General features: G+C 44.9%; 1 long non-coding RNA gene across 1 annotated transcript; it reads left to right on the top strand.

The window, feature by feature from the left end:
- The first annotated feature begins 5,860 nt into the window (after positions 1–5,860).
- LOC122237123 lies at positions 5,861–9,700 on the top strand. The gene is made up of 3 exons (XR_006215322.1): positions 5,861–6,017; positions 6,352–6,462; positions 9,116–9,700. It is a non-coding gene; the product is annotated as an uncharacterized LOC122237123 (long non-coding RNA).
- Positions 9,701–12,201: the final 2,501 nt, after the last annotated feature.

Raw genomic sequence — 12,201 nt, 5'->3', positions numbered from 1 at the left:
GTGCAGTTCTGGGTTTGTCGCTGAATAATTCTGTACTGGACATGAGCCCCTATGTCATTTATTCTTCAGACCTAAGCAGTGGGCCCTCTTCAAGCTAGAGCCATGGCTAGGATCAGGGATCAATCGAGCAGGGTGGCAGTGGCCAAAATGCCAGCCAGTGCAGTGATCTGCCCAGAGGGTTGAGTGGAGTTCAGTTGTTAGGGTGTGCATCAGGCTTAGGAGTTGCATTTAGGAGCCAGATGATGGGGTGGACCAGGGTTAGGTTTGGGCTCAGGATCCCCTCCTGCACCTCCATCCCAGCCTTGGAGATATAGCAAAATTCTGGGTTCCTCTCTGAAATATTCTGTGCTGGTCATGGTCCCTAAATCTGTTCTTTCCTCAGACCTAGGAGGTGGAACCCCTTTAGGGCCAAGCCATGGCTAGGGTTAGGGTGAGGTCCTGGGAGGTGGCAGGGGCAGAACCGACACCAGTTCAGTGGTCTCCACGGAGGGCTAAGTTGAGGGCGTGAGTTAGGGTGTTGGACAGGCTTAGGGTTTGTGACCTGGGAATGGCTGATGGTATGTGTATTCCAGGTTCAGGTTTTGGCACAGAATCCCCTAGTGCAGCTCCATTCTGACCCTGGAATTGTCATGGTGAATGCCTGGATTCCTCTTGGATAATAGGCCCCAAATTCATTCTTTTCTGTGCCCTAGGAGGTGGGCCCCCTTAAGTCCAGAGCCATGATTAGTGTTAGGGTTAGGTCCCAGGACCTCAGAGTCTGACCACCAGGGGCTCAACCAACAGCACTGCAGTGATCTCCCTGGAGGGCTGAGTTGAGGGCACCTGTTAGGGTTTGGGTCAGGATTAGGACTGGGTTCAGGACCAGATGACTGAATGGGCCTGGGTTACGTTTTGGCTCCACATCCCCATCTAAGCTCCATCCTGGCCTTGAAAATGTTACTGTGAAGTTCTGCATTCTTCACTGCAATATTTTGTTCCAGTCATTGGCCCCAAATCTGCTCTTACCTCAGACCTAAAAGGTGGGCCCCCTTAGGGCAAGAGCCTTGGTTATGGGTAGGGTTAGGCCCTGAGAGGTGGCAGGGGCAGAACTGACACCAGTTTAGTGATCTCCATGGGGGGTTGAGTTGAGGGTCCCTGTTAGGGTATGGGACAGGCTTAGGGTTTGGGATCGGGAATCAGTTATTTGTGTGTTCAGGATAAGGTTTTGGCATAGGATCCCCTTCTGCAGCTCCATTCTGACTCTGGAAATTTCATAGCAAACTCCTGGATTCCTTGCTGAATGATGCTGTGCCAGTCATGGGCCCCAAATCAGTTCTTTTCTCAGACCTAGGAGGTGGAACCTCCTTGGGACCAGGCCATGACTAATGTTAGGGTTAGGTCCCAAGAGGAAGTAGGGGCCCAACCACCACTCATTCAGTGATTTCCTCAGACAGCTGAGTTGAGGGCACATGTTAGGGTGTGGGTCAGTCCTTGGCTTTGGGCTCAGGGGGAAACCTATTGTTTGGGCCAAGGTTAGGTTTTGGCTCAGTATCCCCATCTGCAGCTCCATCCCAGCCATGAAAATGGCATGTCAAACTTCTGTGTTCCTCGCTGAATAATTCTGTTCAGGTCATGGTCCCCACATCCGGGGACCCCACAACCAGTTCTTTACTCCTCTCCTCCCCGTGTTGTAGATATGTAGTGTTCATATTTCAAAACCTTTCATATTGTGAATACTTTGATGTTTTACAGATATACTCATTTTTATTGCTTTTGCGTTTCACCCTTTAATACTGTCAATTTAGGTGTTTCTTTTCCACTTAAAGAGTCCCTTTTAACATTTCTTGCAGGGGTGGTTTGTTGGTTGTGAACTCGCTTAGCATTTATTTGGGAACCTCTTGATCTCTCCTTCCATCTGAATGATAGTGTGCTGGATAGACTCTCTTTGGCTGCAGATGTTTTCCATTCAGCACCTTTACCATACCATGCTGCTTACTTATGGTTTCAAAGTTTCTTCTGAAAAACATCCAGTGATAATCTTATGGGGTATCCCTTGTAGGTAACTGTCATCTTTGGTTTTGCTGCTGTTAAAATTTTTCTTTATCATGACATTTTGCGTTTTAATTACTATATGACTTGGTGTGGATCTGCTTCTGTTGAATATATTGGGGGTTCTTTGTGCCTCCTGCTTCTGGATCTGTTTCCTTCCCCGCATTAGGGAAGTTTTCATCTATTGTGTCTTCAAATAAATTTTCTGGTTCTATTTCTCAAGTTCTGAGAATGACAGGACAGGAAAGACCTGTTGAAGGTTCTCTGATGAGTCACTGGATTTGCATGCGTGGAGGATAGATTTGGGACTCAAATGAACAAACTACTTTTAACTTCAGAGAACTAGAAAAAAACAATCTACGTCCAATGTTCTCAGAAGGGAGACAGTAATACATATGAGAGTGGAAACCAATGAAACTGAGACCATGAAATCAATAGAAAATATGAAGAAGACCAACAGTGGGTTTTCTGAAGAGTGAAACAAAATTGACAATACTGTACATAGACTATGCTAAGACAGAGAGAGGACCCAAATCAAAAGAATTGTAAATGAAAGAGAAGACATTACATCTGGTACCACAGAAACATAAAGGAGACAAAGAGGCGACTATGGCCAAATTAGAGGCCAGCAAACCGCCTACCTAGAAGAAATGAATAGGCTCTTAGAAACACACAACTTCCAAGACTGTATCAGGAAGATATAGAAGGTTTGCGCAGACCCATTAAAGGAAGACTGTATCAATACAAGAAGATAACCAATGCAAGTAAATTGAATCAGTAATCGAAATTCTCTCAGGGGAAAAAAGCCCAGGACCAGGTGGATTCACTGGTGAATTTGACCAAACGTTTGTAGAAGAAACTAACAGCAGTCCTCTCACTGATTCAAAAGGAATGAACACCACCAAACTCATTTCATGACACTGGAATTACCCTGGTAGGAAGCCAGAGAAGGATACTACCTGAACAGAAAACTATAGGCCAGTATCCCCGTGATGAATATAGATGAAAAATTCCCAATAATGTATAGGCAAACCAAATTCAGCATCACATTAAAAGGATCATTGACCGTGATGAAGGGTTTTTTCCCTGTAAAGGAAGGATGTTTCAGAAATGCAAATCAATAAATGTGTCCCCTCGCATAATTGAATGAAAGAAAAATGAACCAGAAACCAGACTCTTAACTATAAATAGCAAATGGAGGGTTACTAGAGGGGAGGTGGGCAGGGGGATGGGTTAAATGGGTGATGGGCTAAGGAGGGCGCTAGTAGTGAGGAACACTGGGTGTTGTATGTAAGTGATGGATGACTACATTCTATACCTGAAACTAATATTACACTGTATGTTAACCAACTGGAATTTAAATAAAAACTTGAAAAAATAAATACTAAAGAAATACATAAATAAATTTAAACTAAACTAAATAAATACATTTTAAAAATTAAACAGAAAACTCATGGGACAATGTCAATAGACACAGAAAAATGTTCTGAGAAAATTTGGTATCCATTTGTGCTAAAAAAAAACTCTTTAAAAATTCAGTGTAGAAGGAACATATCTCAACATAAGAAAGGCCATGTATGTGAAGCCCACAGCTAACATCATGCTCAATAATGAAATTGTGAAAGATTTTCCTCTAAGATCAGGCACAAGACAAGGATGCCATAGGTATGTGAAAGGGATTGGGTGATGCAGGCTTCTGGTTATGGAATGAATAAATCACAGATAGAAGATATAGCATAGGGAGCATAGAGAATGGTACCGGAATAGTGATACATGGTGACAGATGATAGCTACCCCTGGGTTAGCAGAATGTATACACTTGTCCAATCACTATGTTGTTCATCTGAAACTAATGTAACATAGTGTGTCAGCTATTCCCAAATAAAATGATTTTTTTAAATAAGGTAAAAGAATGAAATAAAAAGTTTAATGTAAAAGAATCTGTTAATATCTAATCAAGAAATGCAGTAAAGTTGCAAAATAGAAAGTCACCATATCAAATACTGTAGCATTCCTATACACTATTATCTAAAAAGATTATCTAAAAAGAAGTAGAGAAAACAACCCCATTTACAACAGCATCAAAAACAATAAAATATATAGGAATAAATTTAGCCAAGGAAGTGAAAGATCTCTCTACAGAAAACTATAAAACCTGTGTGCAGAAATGGAAGATATTCAGTTTGGGTGAAAGAAACGGGAGAACACACAAGTCAGTGAAAAGCCATCCCATGTCCATCTTTTGGAGGAATTAATATGGATACAATGTCCATACTACCCAAAGCCATCTAGAGATTCAGTGCAATCTCTATCAAAACTCCAATGCAATTTTTAGGCAATTAGAAAAACATATCCTAAAATGTATTTGGAACCACAAAAAGACCCCAAGTAGCCAATGCAAGAAAGAACAAAACAGGAGGCATCACACTTCTTGACTTCAAGCTGCATTCTAACACAAAGAAATCAGTTATGTCACTGACATAAGCACACACACAAGACAATGGAACAGAAATTGAGAGCCCAAACTAAACCCATGCATGCACAGTCAACTAGTATTTGACAAGGGAGTCAAGAATACACAGTGGAGAAGAGTAGTCTCTTGAATAACTGGTGCTGGGAAAATTGGATATTCACATGTATAAGAATAAAGCTTAGCACCTTATGTTACACCACTCCAAGAATTAACTTGAAATGGATTCAAGATGTAAATGAATGATACAGAAACAAAATTCTTTCTCATCATTTCAGCTCTTATTATGCCAAGACAGAGCTGTTGAGGTGGTGAAGGGCTGGGTAGAGAGTCGTCCTGGAAATAGAAGCCTGTGTGTGTGGAACAGACTTTCTTTAGTAGTCTGGAATTATCCCTCTGATCCTTTAAGACTAGCCACTTCCTTCCCTACATTTGCAGACACAGCTAGTACCCTGCATGCTGCCAGCAATGCACTGCTTTGTCGCCTCAAACTCCTAGAAGCTCTAGGTGGCACCCAGTAGGAAGGGTGGAGTTTTGTGGCACTGATGCTGCCCTGTTGAAACCAGGGGGAGGGGAAGGAGACAGGTACCGTTCCGGCTTCATTGGTGTTCAGCTATGTTAGTGTTGGTATTGGTGTTGGATTTTTCACCTTTTACCCTAACACATCTCAAAAGTTTAATTTCTGTCCTGCAGGTCAACGTGTCTTCCAGAACATTTCCTCCTTTCCCAGAAGTGCCCTCCATGTCACACCCCATGGGCTGCCCTTTATCACCATCTGTGGGCTTTGGGCTACCCCCATCTTCTCCAACCTGGTGGCCTCTGGGACCTCACCCTCCACCTCCACCATCTGGAAAGATGATCTGAACAGTATGAGTTGACTTATAAAACACGTTTTGTCTTTTTACTTGTTGAGTGTTTGGAGAAGATGCAGTGATGGCACCACAGGGCTTTCAGGTCAGCCTGAGTGAGGACGTTGGAACGTTCTTCAAGTTTCTCAGGGCATGCATGAAATGGGCAGTCATTTCCACATAGTGAGCTGGGCAACACGTGCCTCTGATAGAGAAGGAAGGAGGCCTTATACAGGCTGACAGACATAGCACTCCCTAGGATGTAGCTTGTACAGAGACCATGTGCTGGGCTCTCTGAGGGATGAGACACATCCCTGACTTTATTTCTAGCTAGTTGACACCTGAGCTGTTCACAGATGCTTGATTAGTTATAAAAACACCTGAACCAGGGCCCTGTAAACCTTCCTCAAGGGACAGGATCAGATCTCCCTCTTGTCCTCAAGGGTCATCCGAGGCACCAGAAAAACCCTCTGCCCCTGGTAAGGGACTTGAGAGTGTGAAAGAGTTGAATATAATGAAACATGTGGCGGACGGTTTGTTTTTCTTCCACACAGTCTATGAAAGTCAGAATCAGCCTCCATCCACCTCCAGCCTTATGAGACCCAGGACGTGGTGCAGCTCCCATGGGGAATATCCGTTGTGTCTCTACCAAGGATGCAGAGAAAGACAAGGTAAATTCTATTGCCCGTTTCAGTTGCAATGCTTTCTGGAAACTTTTATCTGGCCTTGTCTGGTTTTCTATGTCCTCTGGTGTCTTTACTGTTTGATTTATGTCCTCACAAGCCTCCAGGCTTCTCCAGTTTAACATCATCATGTTAGCTGGCGACTCTGGAAGGCACAAGTGAGTGGAGGCTGAGGACCACGTGGGTCTCACTTTGTGTTTGTGGAAATAACTTGAGGAGGATGACACTTCCCTGCACCCTCAAGTCTTCTGCAGCGTCTGACTCCTTCCACACCTTCTTTACATGGGATTATCCTTATTATTTTCATTTTTTCCTATTTCAGTGTAGGCGATGAAATTGTTCCGAATGTCTGCGATGAGCCTCGTGACTGGAAAAGATGAAAACTCTTTCCAACTTTATATTGTGTGCTTTGTGCAGTGCTGAGTGTTCTTAGGTAAATTTCAGAATTCATTATTGATCTTTCTGTGTTGGTAAATTTGCGATAGAGAATTTTTCCAGTCGTCCCCTAGGTGGAAATACTCTGAATTTTCAGAAGCGGCACGTGTACTCGAAAATGTACGTGGAACTGCAGTCGTGAAGGGAGAGAATCAGTGATTACCTGCAGGGCCAGTACCTCACAGAGTTCTTCAGTTGTGTTTATATGTGCAGGTTCTCTTGTGTCCCAGGAGCAGTTGTAACTGGTACTTTGTCTCATGATACCTTATGGGAGTTTTACACCTGAAATCTAGACCTGTTTCTGTTCATTCTTTTATGTGGAATTTCAACCTCCCTTTTACAATGGGACAAAATAGCTCTGCAACTCATATTGTATTTAAAAGCTGAATTACCTGTGAATTAAGATAAACATACCTGAGACCAATGAATGTGCACAGGTAACGTGTTTCTCTCAGAAAACACATTTCCAGGCCCCCTGCAGGACTCCAGGAACCCCCATCTCCTCAGAGGTCTTTGTGGCCTTGCACAGATGTCTTTGTCAGGGAGGGAAGCAGAGTGAGGACAGGCATGGGATGGCAGGTTGAGCTTTGACCCTGGGGTGGCCCTGAATCTCTGTGTGGTGCTGGGCTTTTCTTTCGTTCCTTCATGTTCTGTCTGTTCTCAATGTGCAAATAAAAAGTCTTCAGATCTGGTGGAAGAGGACACCAGAGGGGTCTTGGACATAGATGTCTGCCTCTCTGGAATGCGTTCATTTATTAGACTGGCATTAGTGTCATCAGTCTTCTAGAATAGGACTCCTTGGCTTTCTTCATTTGTAAACATGGGCAGTGATGTGTGGTAACAGTAGTTTCTCCTTGTGGCATCTGGTACCTTCAGGTCATAGGTGGGACCTCGTGGGAGGGTAGAGTTTTCTGGCACTGATGCTCCATTCTACTAGAACCCATGAATGAACAAGGGGCCAGGTGCCAACACCTGCTTCATTGCGTTTCAGCTCCTGTGGGCATTTCTGCTTCTCTGTCATACCAACATACCTGTCACTTCTGTCCCGTAGGTCCCTATGGATGCAAGAGGACCTTCTTCTTTACCAGGTCCACCCTCCAGGCCCTTCCCCACAGATCCCCTTTATCACTGTTCATGGGCTCTATGTGCCACCTCCAGCTCCTTGGTGTTCTCAGGGACAGGACCCACCACCTCCACCTCTACTATTTGTGAGGTGATCTGAACAGTATAAGTTGATATGTTCAGCATATTCAGCTTCTGTGTTGTTGGAGTCTTTGAGAAGACGTAGAGATGGCTGCACAGGCTTTGCAATGCAAGGGTGCTGCTGGCTGAGGACACTGTTAAGATTCTTCAGCTTTCTCAAGACATACATATGTTGGGCTGTGTCATTTTCCCTTACTGAGCTGGGCTGCAGGTGTCTCTTGTGGAGAAGGAAAGAGTCTCTTCATAGAAAAGCAGGCGTATCAGTTCTGTAGACATGCCTTGTACAGAGTCCATGTTCCTGGCCCTGTGAGAGATGAGGCACACCCCCCTCAGGGGCTTCAAGTGTCCTAATGCGGAGAGAGTAACATGCATCAAATGACATGGAACTTCTGATCTACAATAGTGGCAGCTCCAGTAATGGGTCCTCAAGTACAAGAGACGGAGACATGAATCTCATGGTAATGAAATGGAGACTGTGCATGAGAAGGGATAGCTGAGATGGTGCAGAGGGGAGGGTGTTGGACTCAGTGAGATGGAGTTGGAGGCCATTTCTGGCAGGGCCCACAACCTGGGCAGGGAGAGCGAGTGCAGCGTGAAGTCCACAGAGATTTGCTGCCTGGGTTCAAGGACAGTTCATGCAGGTATCATCTCTGAAATGTCGTTGTGGCCAAAGTGCGGCCAAATTAGTTCATTATCTAAATAAAGACTGTTGTTTCCCTTGGTTTTCTGAAGGTTCTGGATCTGTGTGAAAGAATGCCCTGGAGATTTGTAGTTTAACTTGGTTCTTATGGGATGCTTGTCTGCCTAAGTTTGTGTGCCTCTGTGAGACTAAGTGTGACAAAAGGTTGTAGATCAGCTTCCTTGGCCTTCAGCCTGAGTCAGACTCTTAGCGGGGAATTCAGGGTTGACCAGGAAGCGCCCCTGCTGGACTCTTGTCACCGCACCCCTGCACCTGCTGTCACCACCCTGCCTGAAGGTTTGCATCTCCGAAACTTCCCTCACAATTTCCTGAGGCTTTGCCTGTGTTCCTGCTGTCTCAGCCTTAATGCCAGCTCTCAGCGGGGCCATCTCAGAGCCTCAGCTTTGTAATCTGAGAAGCAGGGACAATGTTGATCTCTGAGGTCAGTGCGATGAAGAGGTGGTTAAGCACACAAGAAATTTGTAAAATGTATGGGATGAGTGGGCATTCACCCTTCTCAGGGTGGAAATGAATGTATCTGCACACAGAAGATCATCAACAGATGTTCATTCAATTTCCTGAAACTAAGGGTATAATACCTGAGGCTGGGAGATTGGCAATTCCTGTTTCAAAAGATACAACGAAGACCCCTGTGTGTTTTCTATTAAAATTCAGGTCCTTCTTTACAAAGAAGGAAAAAATAAGTATGAGAATGTGTACACCCAGGGATCTAACTCTAAGATCTGAAGATAATCGTCTTCCATTACAGGCACACACACAAATGCAGCCACACAAATATGTGCTCATCCAAGGCCACAGATGTATTGTAGAAGACCGAATGCATAGAGGAGAACAGAAGATCCCTTTGCAATGACTCAAAATCACTTTGACATAGAGGGCAATCAGTTTGAAATTTGAAGAGGACACTGAACCATTACAAACCAGCTATGGTTATTATATATTTAGAGATGGTGTCTAATCTGCCCCTTGGTCTGAATGCTTTCCCTGCCCACCCTGTCCCCTCCACATTGTCCTTCCTAATGTCCCCAAATACACTTGTCATAGTTGTGTTTCTGTGTCAGCGTCTGCTTCCAGTAAATCGACACTCCTTCCCCATCAAGTGTACACTTTGGGGTTCCTGTATACGCAGTTAACCAACAGGTAGAATGTATAGTGTTGGTGGAAGAAGACAGATCATTCTTTGGGGTTGTATTGCCTGGAAGGGACCTATAGTTCCATCTGAGGAGTTGGGTACATCCTTTAGGGAGCTCTGGTGGTGGTTGTTAATTCTGTACATAGATACTCATGAGCACACAGCGCACGTGCTAGTTGATGGGGTTTGTGCTGATGAGCAGGGCAGGTCTCCAGGAAAGGGTCTATTCTGATGGTGAGGAATGGATTCAGGAGACCAGTAAGGAGGCCCTGCATTAATTCTTGGCCCTTGTGCACCTTACCAGCTGCCCCCAGTAGCACCAATCCAGGTGGCCTCCAAGGGGGCAAATGGCGCAATTTTTGTGGCGAGTCACACGATGTCCCATAAAGCTCCCCCTGTTGCCACATTGAGCCGTGGGGAAGGCAGAGGTCCATGGTCTGAGGTTCCTTTGACATCGCCCAGGAGAGTTGTGTGTAAGCATATGGCTCCCTCTACATCGGCCAAGCCAATCCACTTTTCCCCAGGGACCCTGAACCCTGTGAGCCCCTTTTTCCTCCCAGCTTAGGGAAGCAGCCAGCCCTCCAGCAGCTTTTGGGTCATGGCTGGGCCACCAAGGGTAAATATCTGGCTGTCCACATGCTGCCAGCATTGCTATAGCAAATGTCAATATGGGCAGCTGCTGTACAGGGGATTCTCCTCCATTGTGATCAGGGCCTGGGACAAAACATGACAGGAAAGGGGGAGAGGCAGGAGTGCCCTGTGCTCCTGGACAGGGCTGCATGCACAGAACAGATAGCCTGAAGCCTGGGGAGACGTGGAGAAAGAGACAGGTAAGGAGAGAGACACTGGATGAGTGATAGGGGAATCGGGCAAGTATAGAGTGAAAGGAAGAAACAGAGAGATGTGGTTAGAGGGAAACAGAGACAAAGAGGAAGTACAAGGAGGAAAGTAGAGACCTGGTCCAGGTATGTGGACGGGGTGAGATGGGTCAGGGGAGAGAGGATGTATGAGTGGCTCTGAGTGCAGGGGCAGAAAGGGCTGGTATCATGGGCATCAGAGTTCCGTGACTCCAAGGCTCCAACATCCCTGGGGCCAAGCTTTGCAGAGGCCATTGCATTTGAAAAGATGTGTATCCCCCATTTCTCCTGGGATTGTGGGACTCAGCCTCATGTTCTGTCATGGAGAGGGATGTCTTGAGGGTGAGTGTGCTGCTCTTTAGCAGGTAGACACCAGAGCCTGCCCTATGGGGAGGTGACCCAGAGCCATCTCCCTCACTGCCCCAGGCCCTGTTGGATTTCCCCCCTCCCCCCACCAGCTGGCCTTCCTCATGTTCTGAACCCAGGCATCAGTCATTGTGTTGCCCCCAGGTGCTGCAGTCTGGACCTGGCAGAGGTGGACTGCTCATACTGATAAAAGAAATATTTGACAATAAGGTCCATATTCTCCCTCTGGAACTAGCTGTGTGCATCAAAATAGTGGGTTGCTATCCTCCTGTCCACAACCAATCTGAGGATTCCAGAAGGTAGGTGAACACTTTAAAACACCATAGTCTTCTCTTACATCAAATTCAAAGACATTTTCTTGTCCCAGCTTTCTTTTAATTCTGAAGAGATGGTAATTAGTAATTGAAGGCATAATGGTCCTATAGGAAATTGACCTATATGACTGATGGACATTATTTCATCCATCTGTATCCCTAAAGCACATTTCATTGGAAATATTAGCCAAGGATACATACCGTGAATTCATAACAGATGTGTAGCTACCTGTAAGTTGCATTCTGACCTTGTCACATATGTGTCATCAAAGATAGTATTAGTGACTTTTCAGATAATTTCTCAACATCAAGATGGTAATTTTAGAGAATCTGGTATAAATGGAATTTCACAGATTCTAAATTAGGAATTATTTTTCATTTTTAATGTTTCTTTTTTTCTTTTTTTGAGAGAGCCCGAGCTGGGGTGGGGGGAGAGAGCAGGAGACACCGAATCTGAGGCAGGATCCAGGCTCTGAGCTGTCAGGACAGAGCCTGACGTGGGGCTCAAACTCAGGGACTGCAAGATCATGACCTGAGTGGAAGTAGGACGCTTAACCGACTAAGCCACCCAAGCGCCCCAGGAATGATAGTTTATTGGCAAAGGAGGAGAAATTAAAGATAGTGTAAAGGGTGTCTATTTTTAATTTAAACATTGTTCACACATTTGTTGTATTAGTTTTAGGCACACATTGTAGTCATTCCATATGTCTATAAATTATGTTGTACTTCAGCACAAGTGTAGCTATCATGTGAAAGCATGCAACGGTATTATTACAGGATTGACTCCATTCCATTGGCTGTCCCTTGTATCCCTAGGACTCATTCATTCCATAGCTGGACGTCGGTATCTCTCTCTCTAAGGTATCAACTCTTTATCTAACCTGGGTATTTTGGTGGTAAACACAATTACCTCTTATTCAGCATGTGTAAGTTGGCGGTCTATTTTTCTGTGAACATTGCTTAAAACATTACAAATGATGTCATTACGTTAATAAATTAGGTTTCATTCTTCACTCACAAGAAAGGAGATGGAAAAGATTTCTTTGTGTCCCAGGCCCTGTCACTAAAACCCTTCCCAGTGTAGAGAACAGGCTTAGTTGCCCAGAGCACCTTGGGCCTCTCAGCTGTGCGACCAGGGACTTCCACATTGAAGGAATACCCATGG

This window comes from Panthera tigris, chromosome A3, assembly GCF_018350195.1.
Source record: "Panthera tigris isolate Pti1 chromosome A3, P.tigris_Pti1_mat1.1, whole genome shotgun sequence".
Lineage (NCBI taxonomy): Eukaryota > Metazoa > Chordata > Mammalia > Carnivora > Felidae > Panthera > Panthera tigris.
Note: the sequence above shows the minus strand (reverse complement) of the source record. Positions and strands in the feature narration are given on the sequence as shown.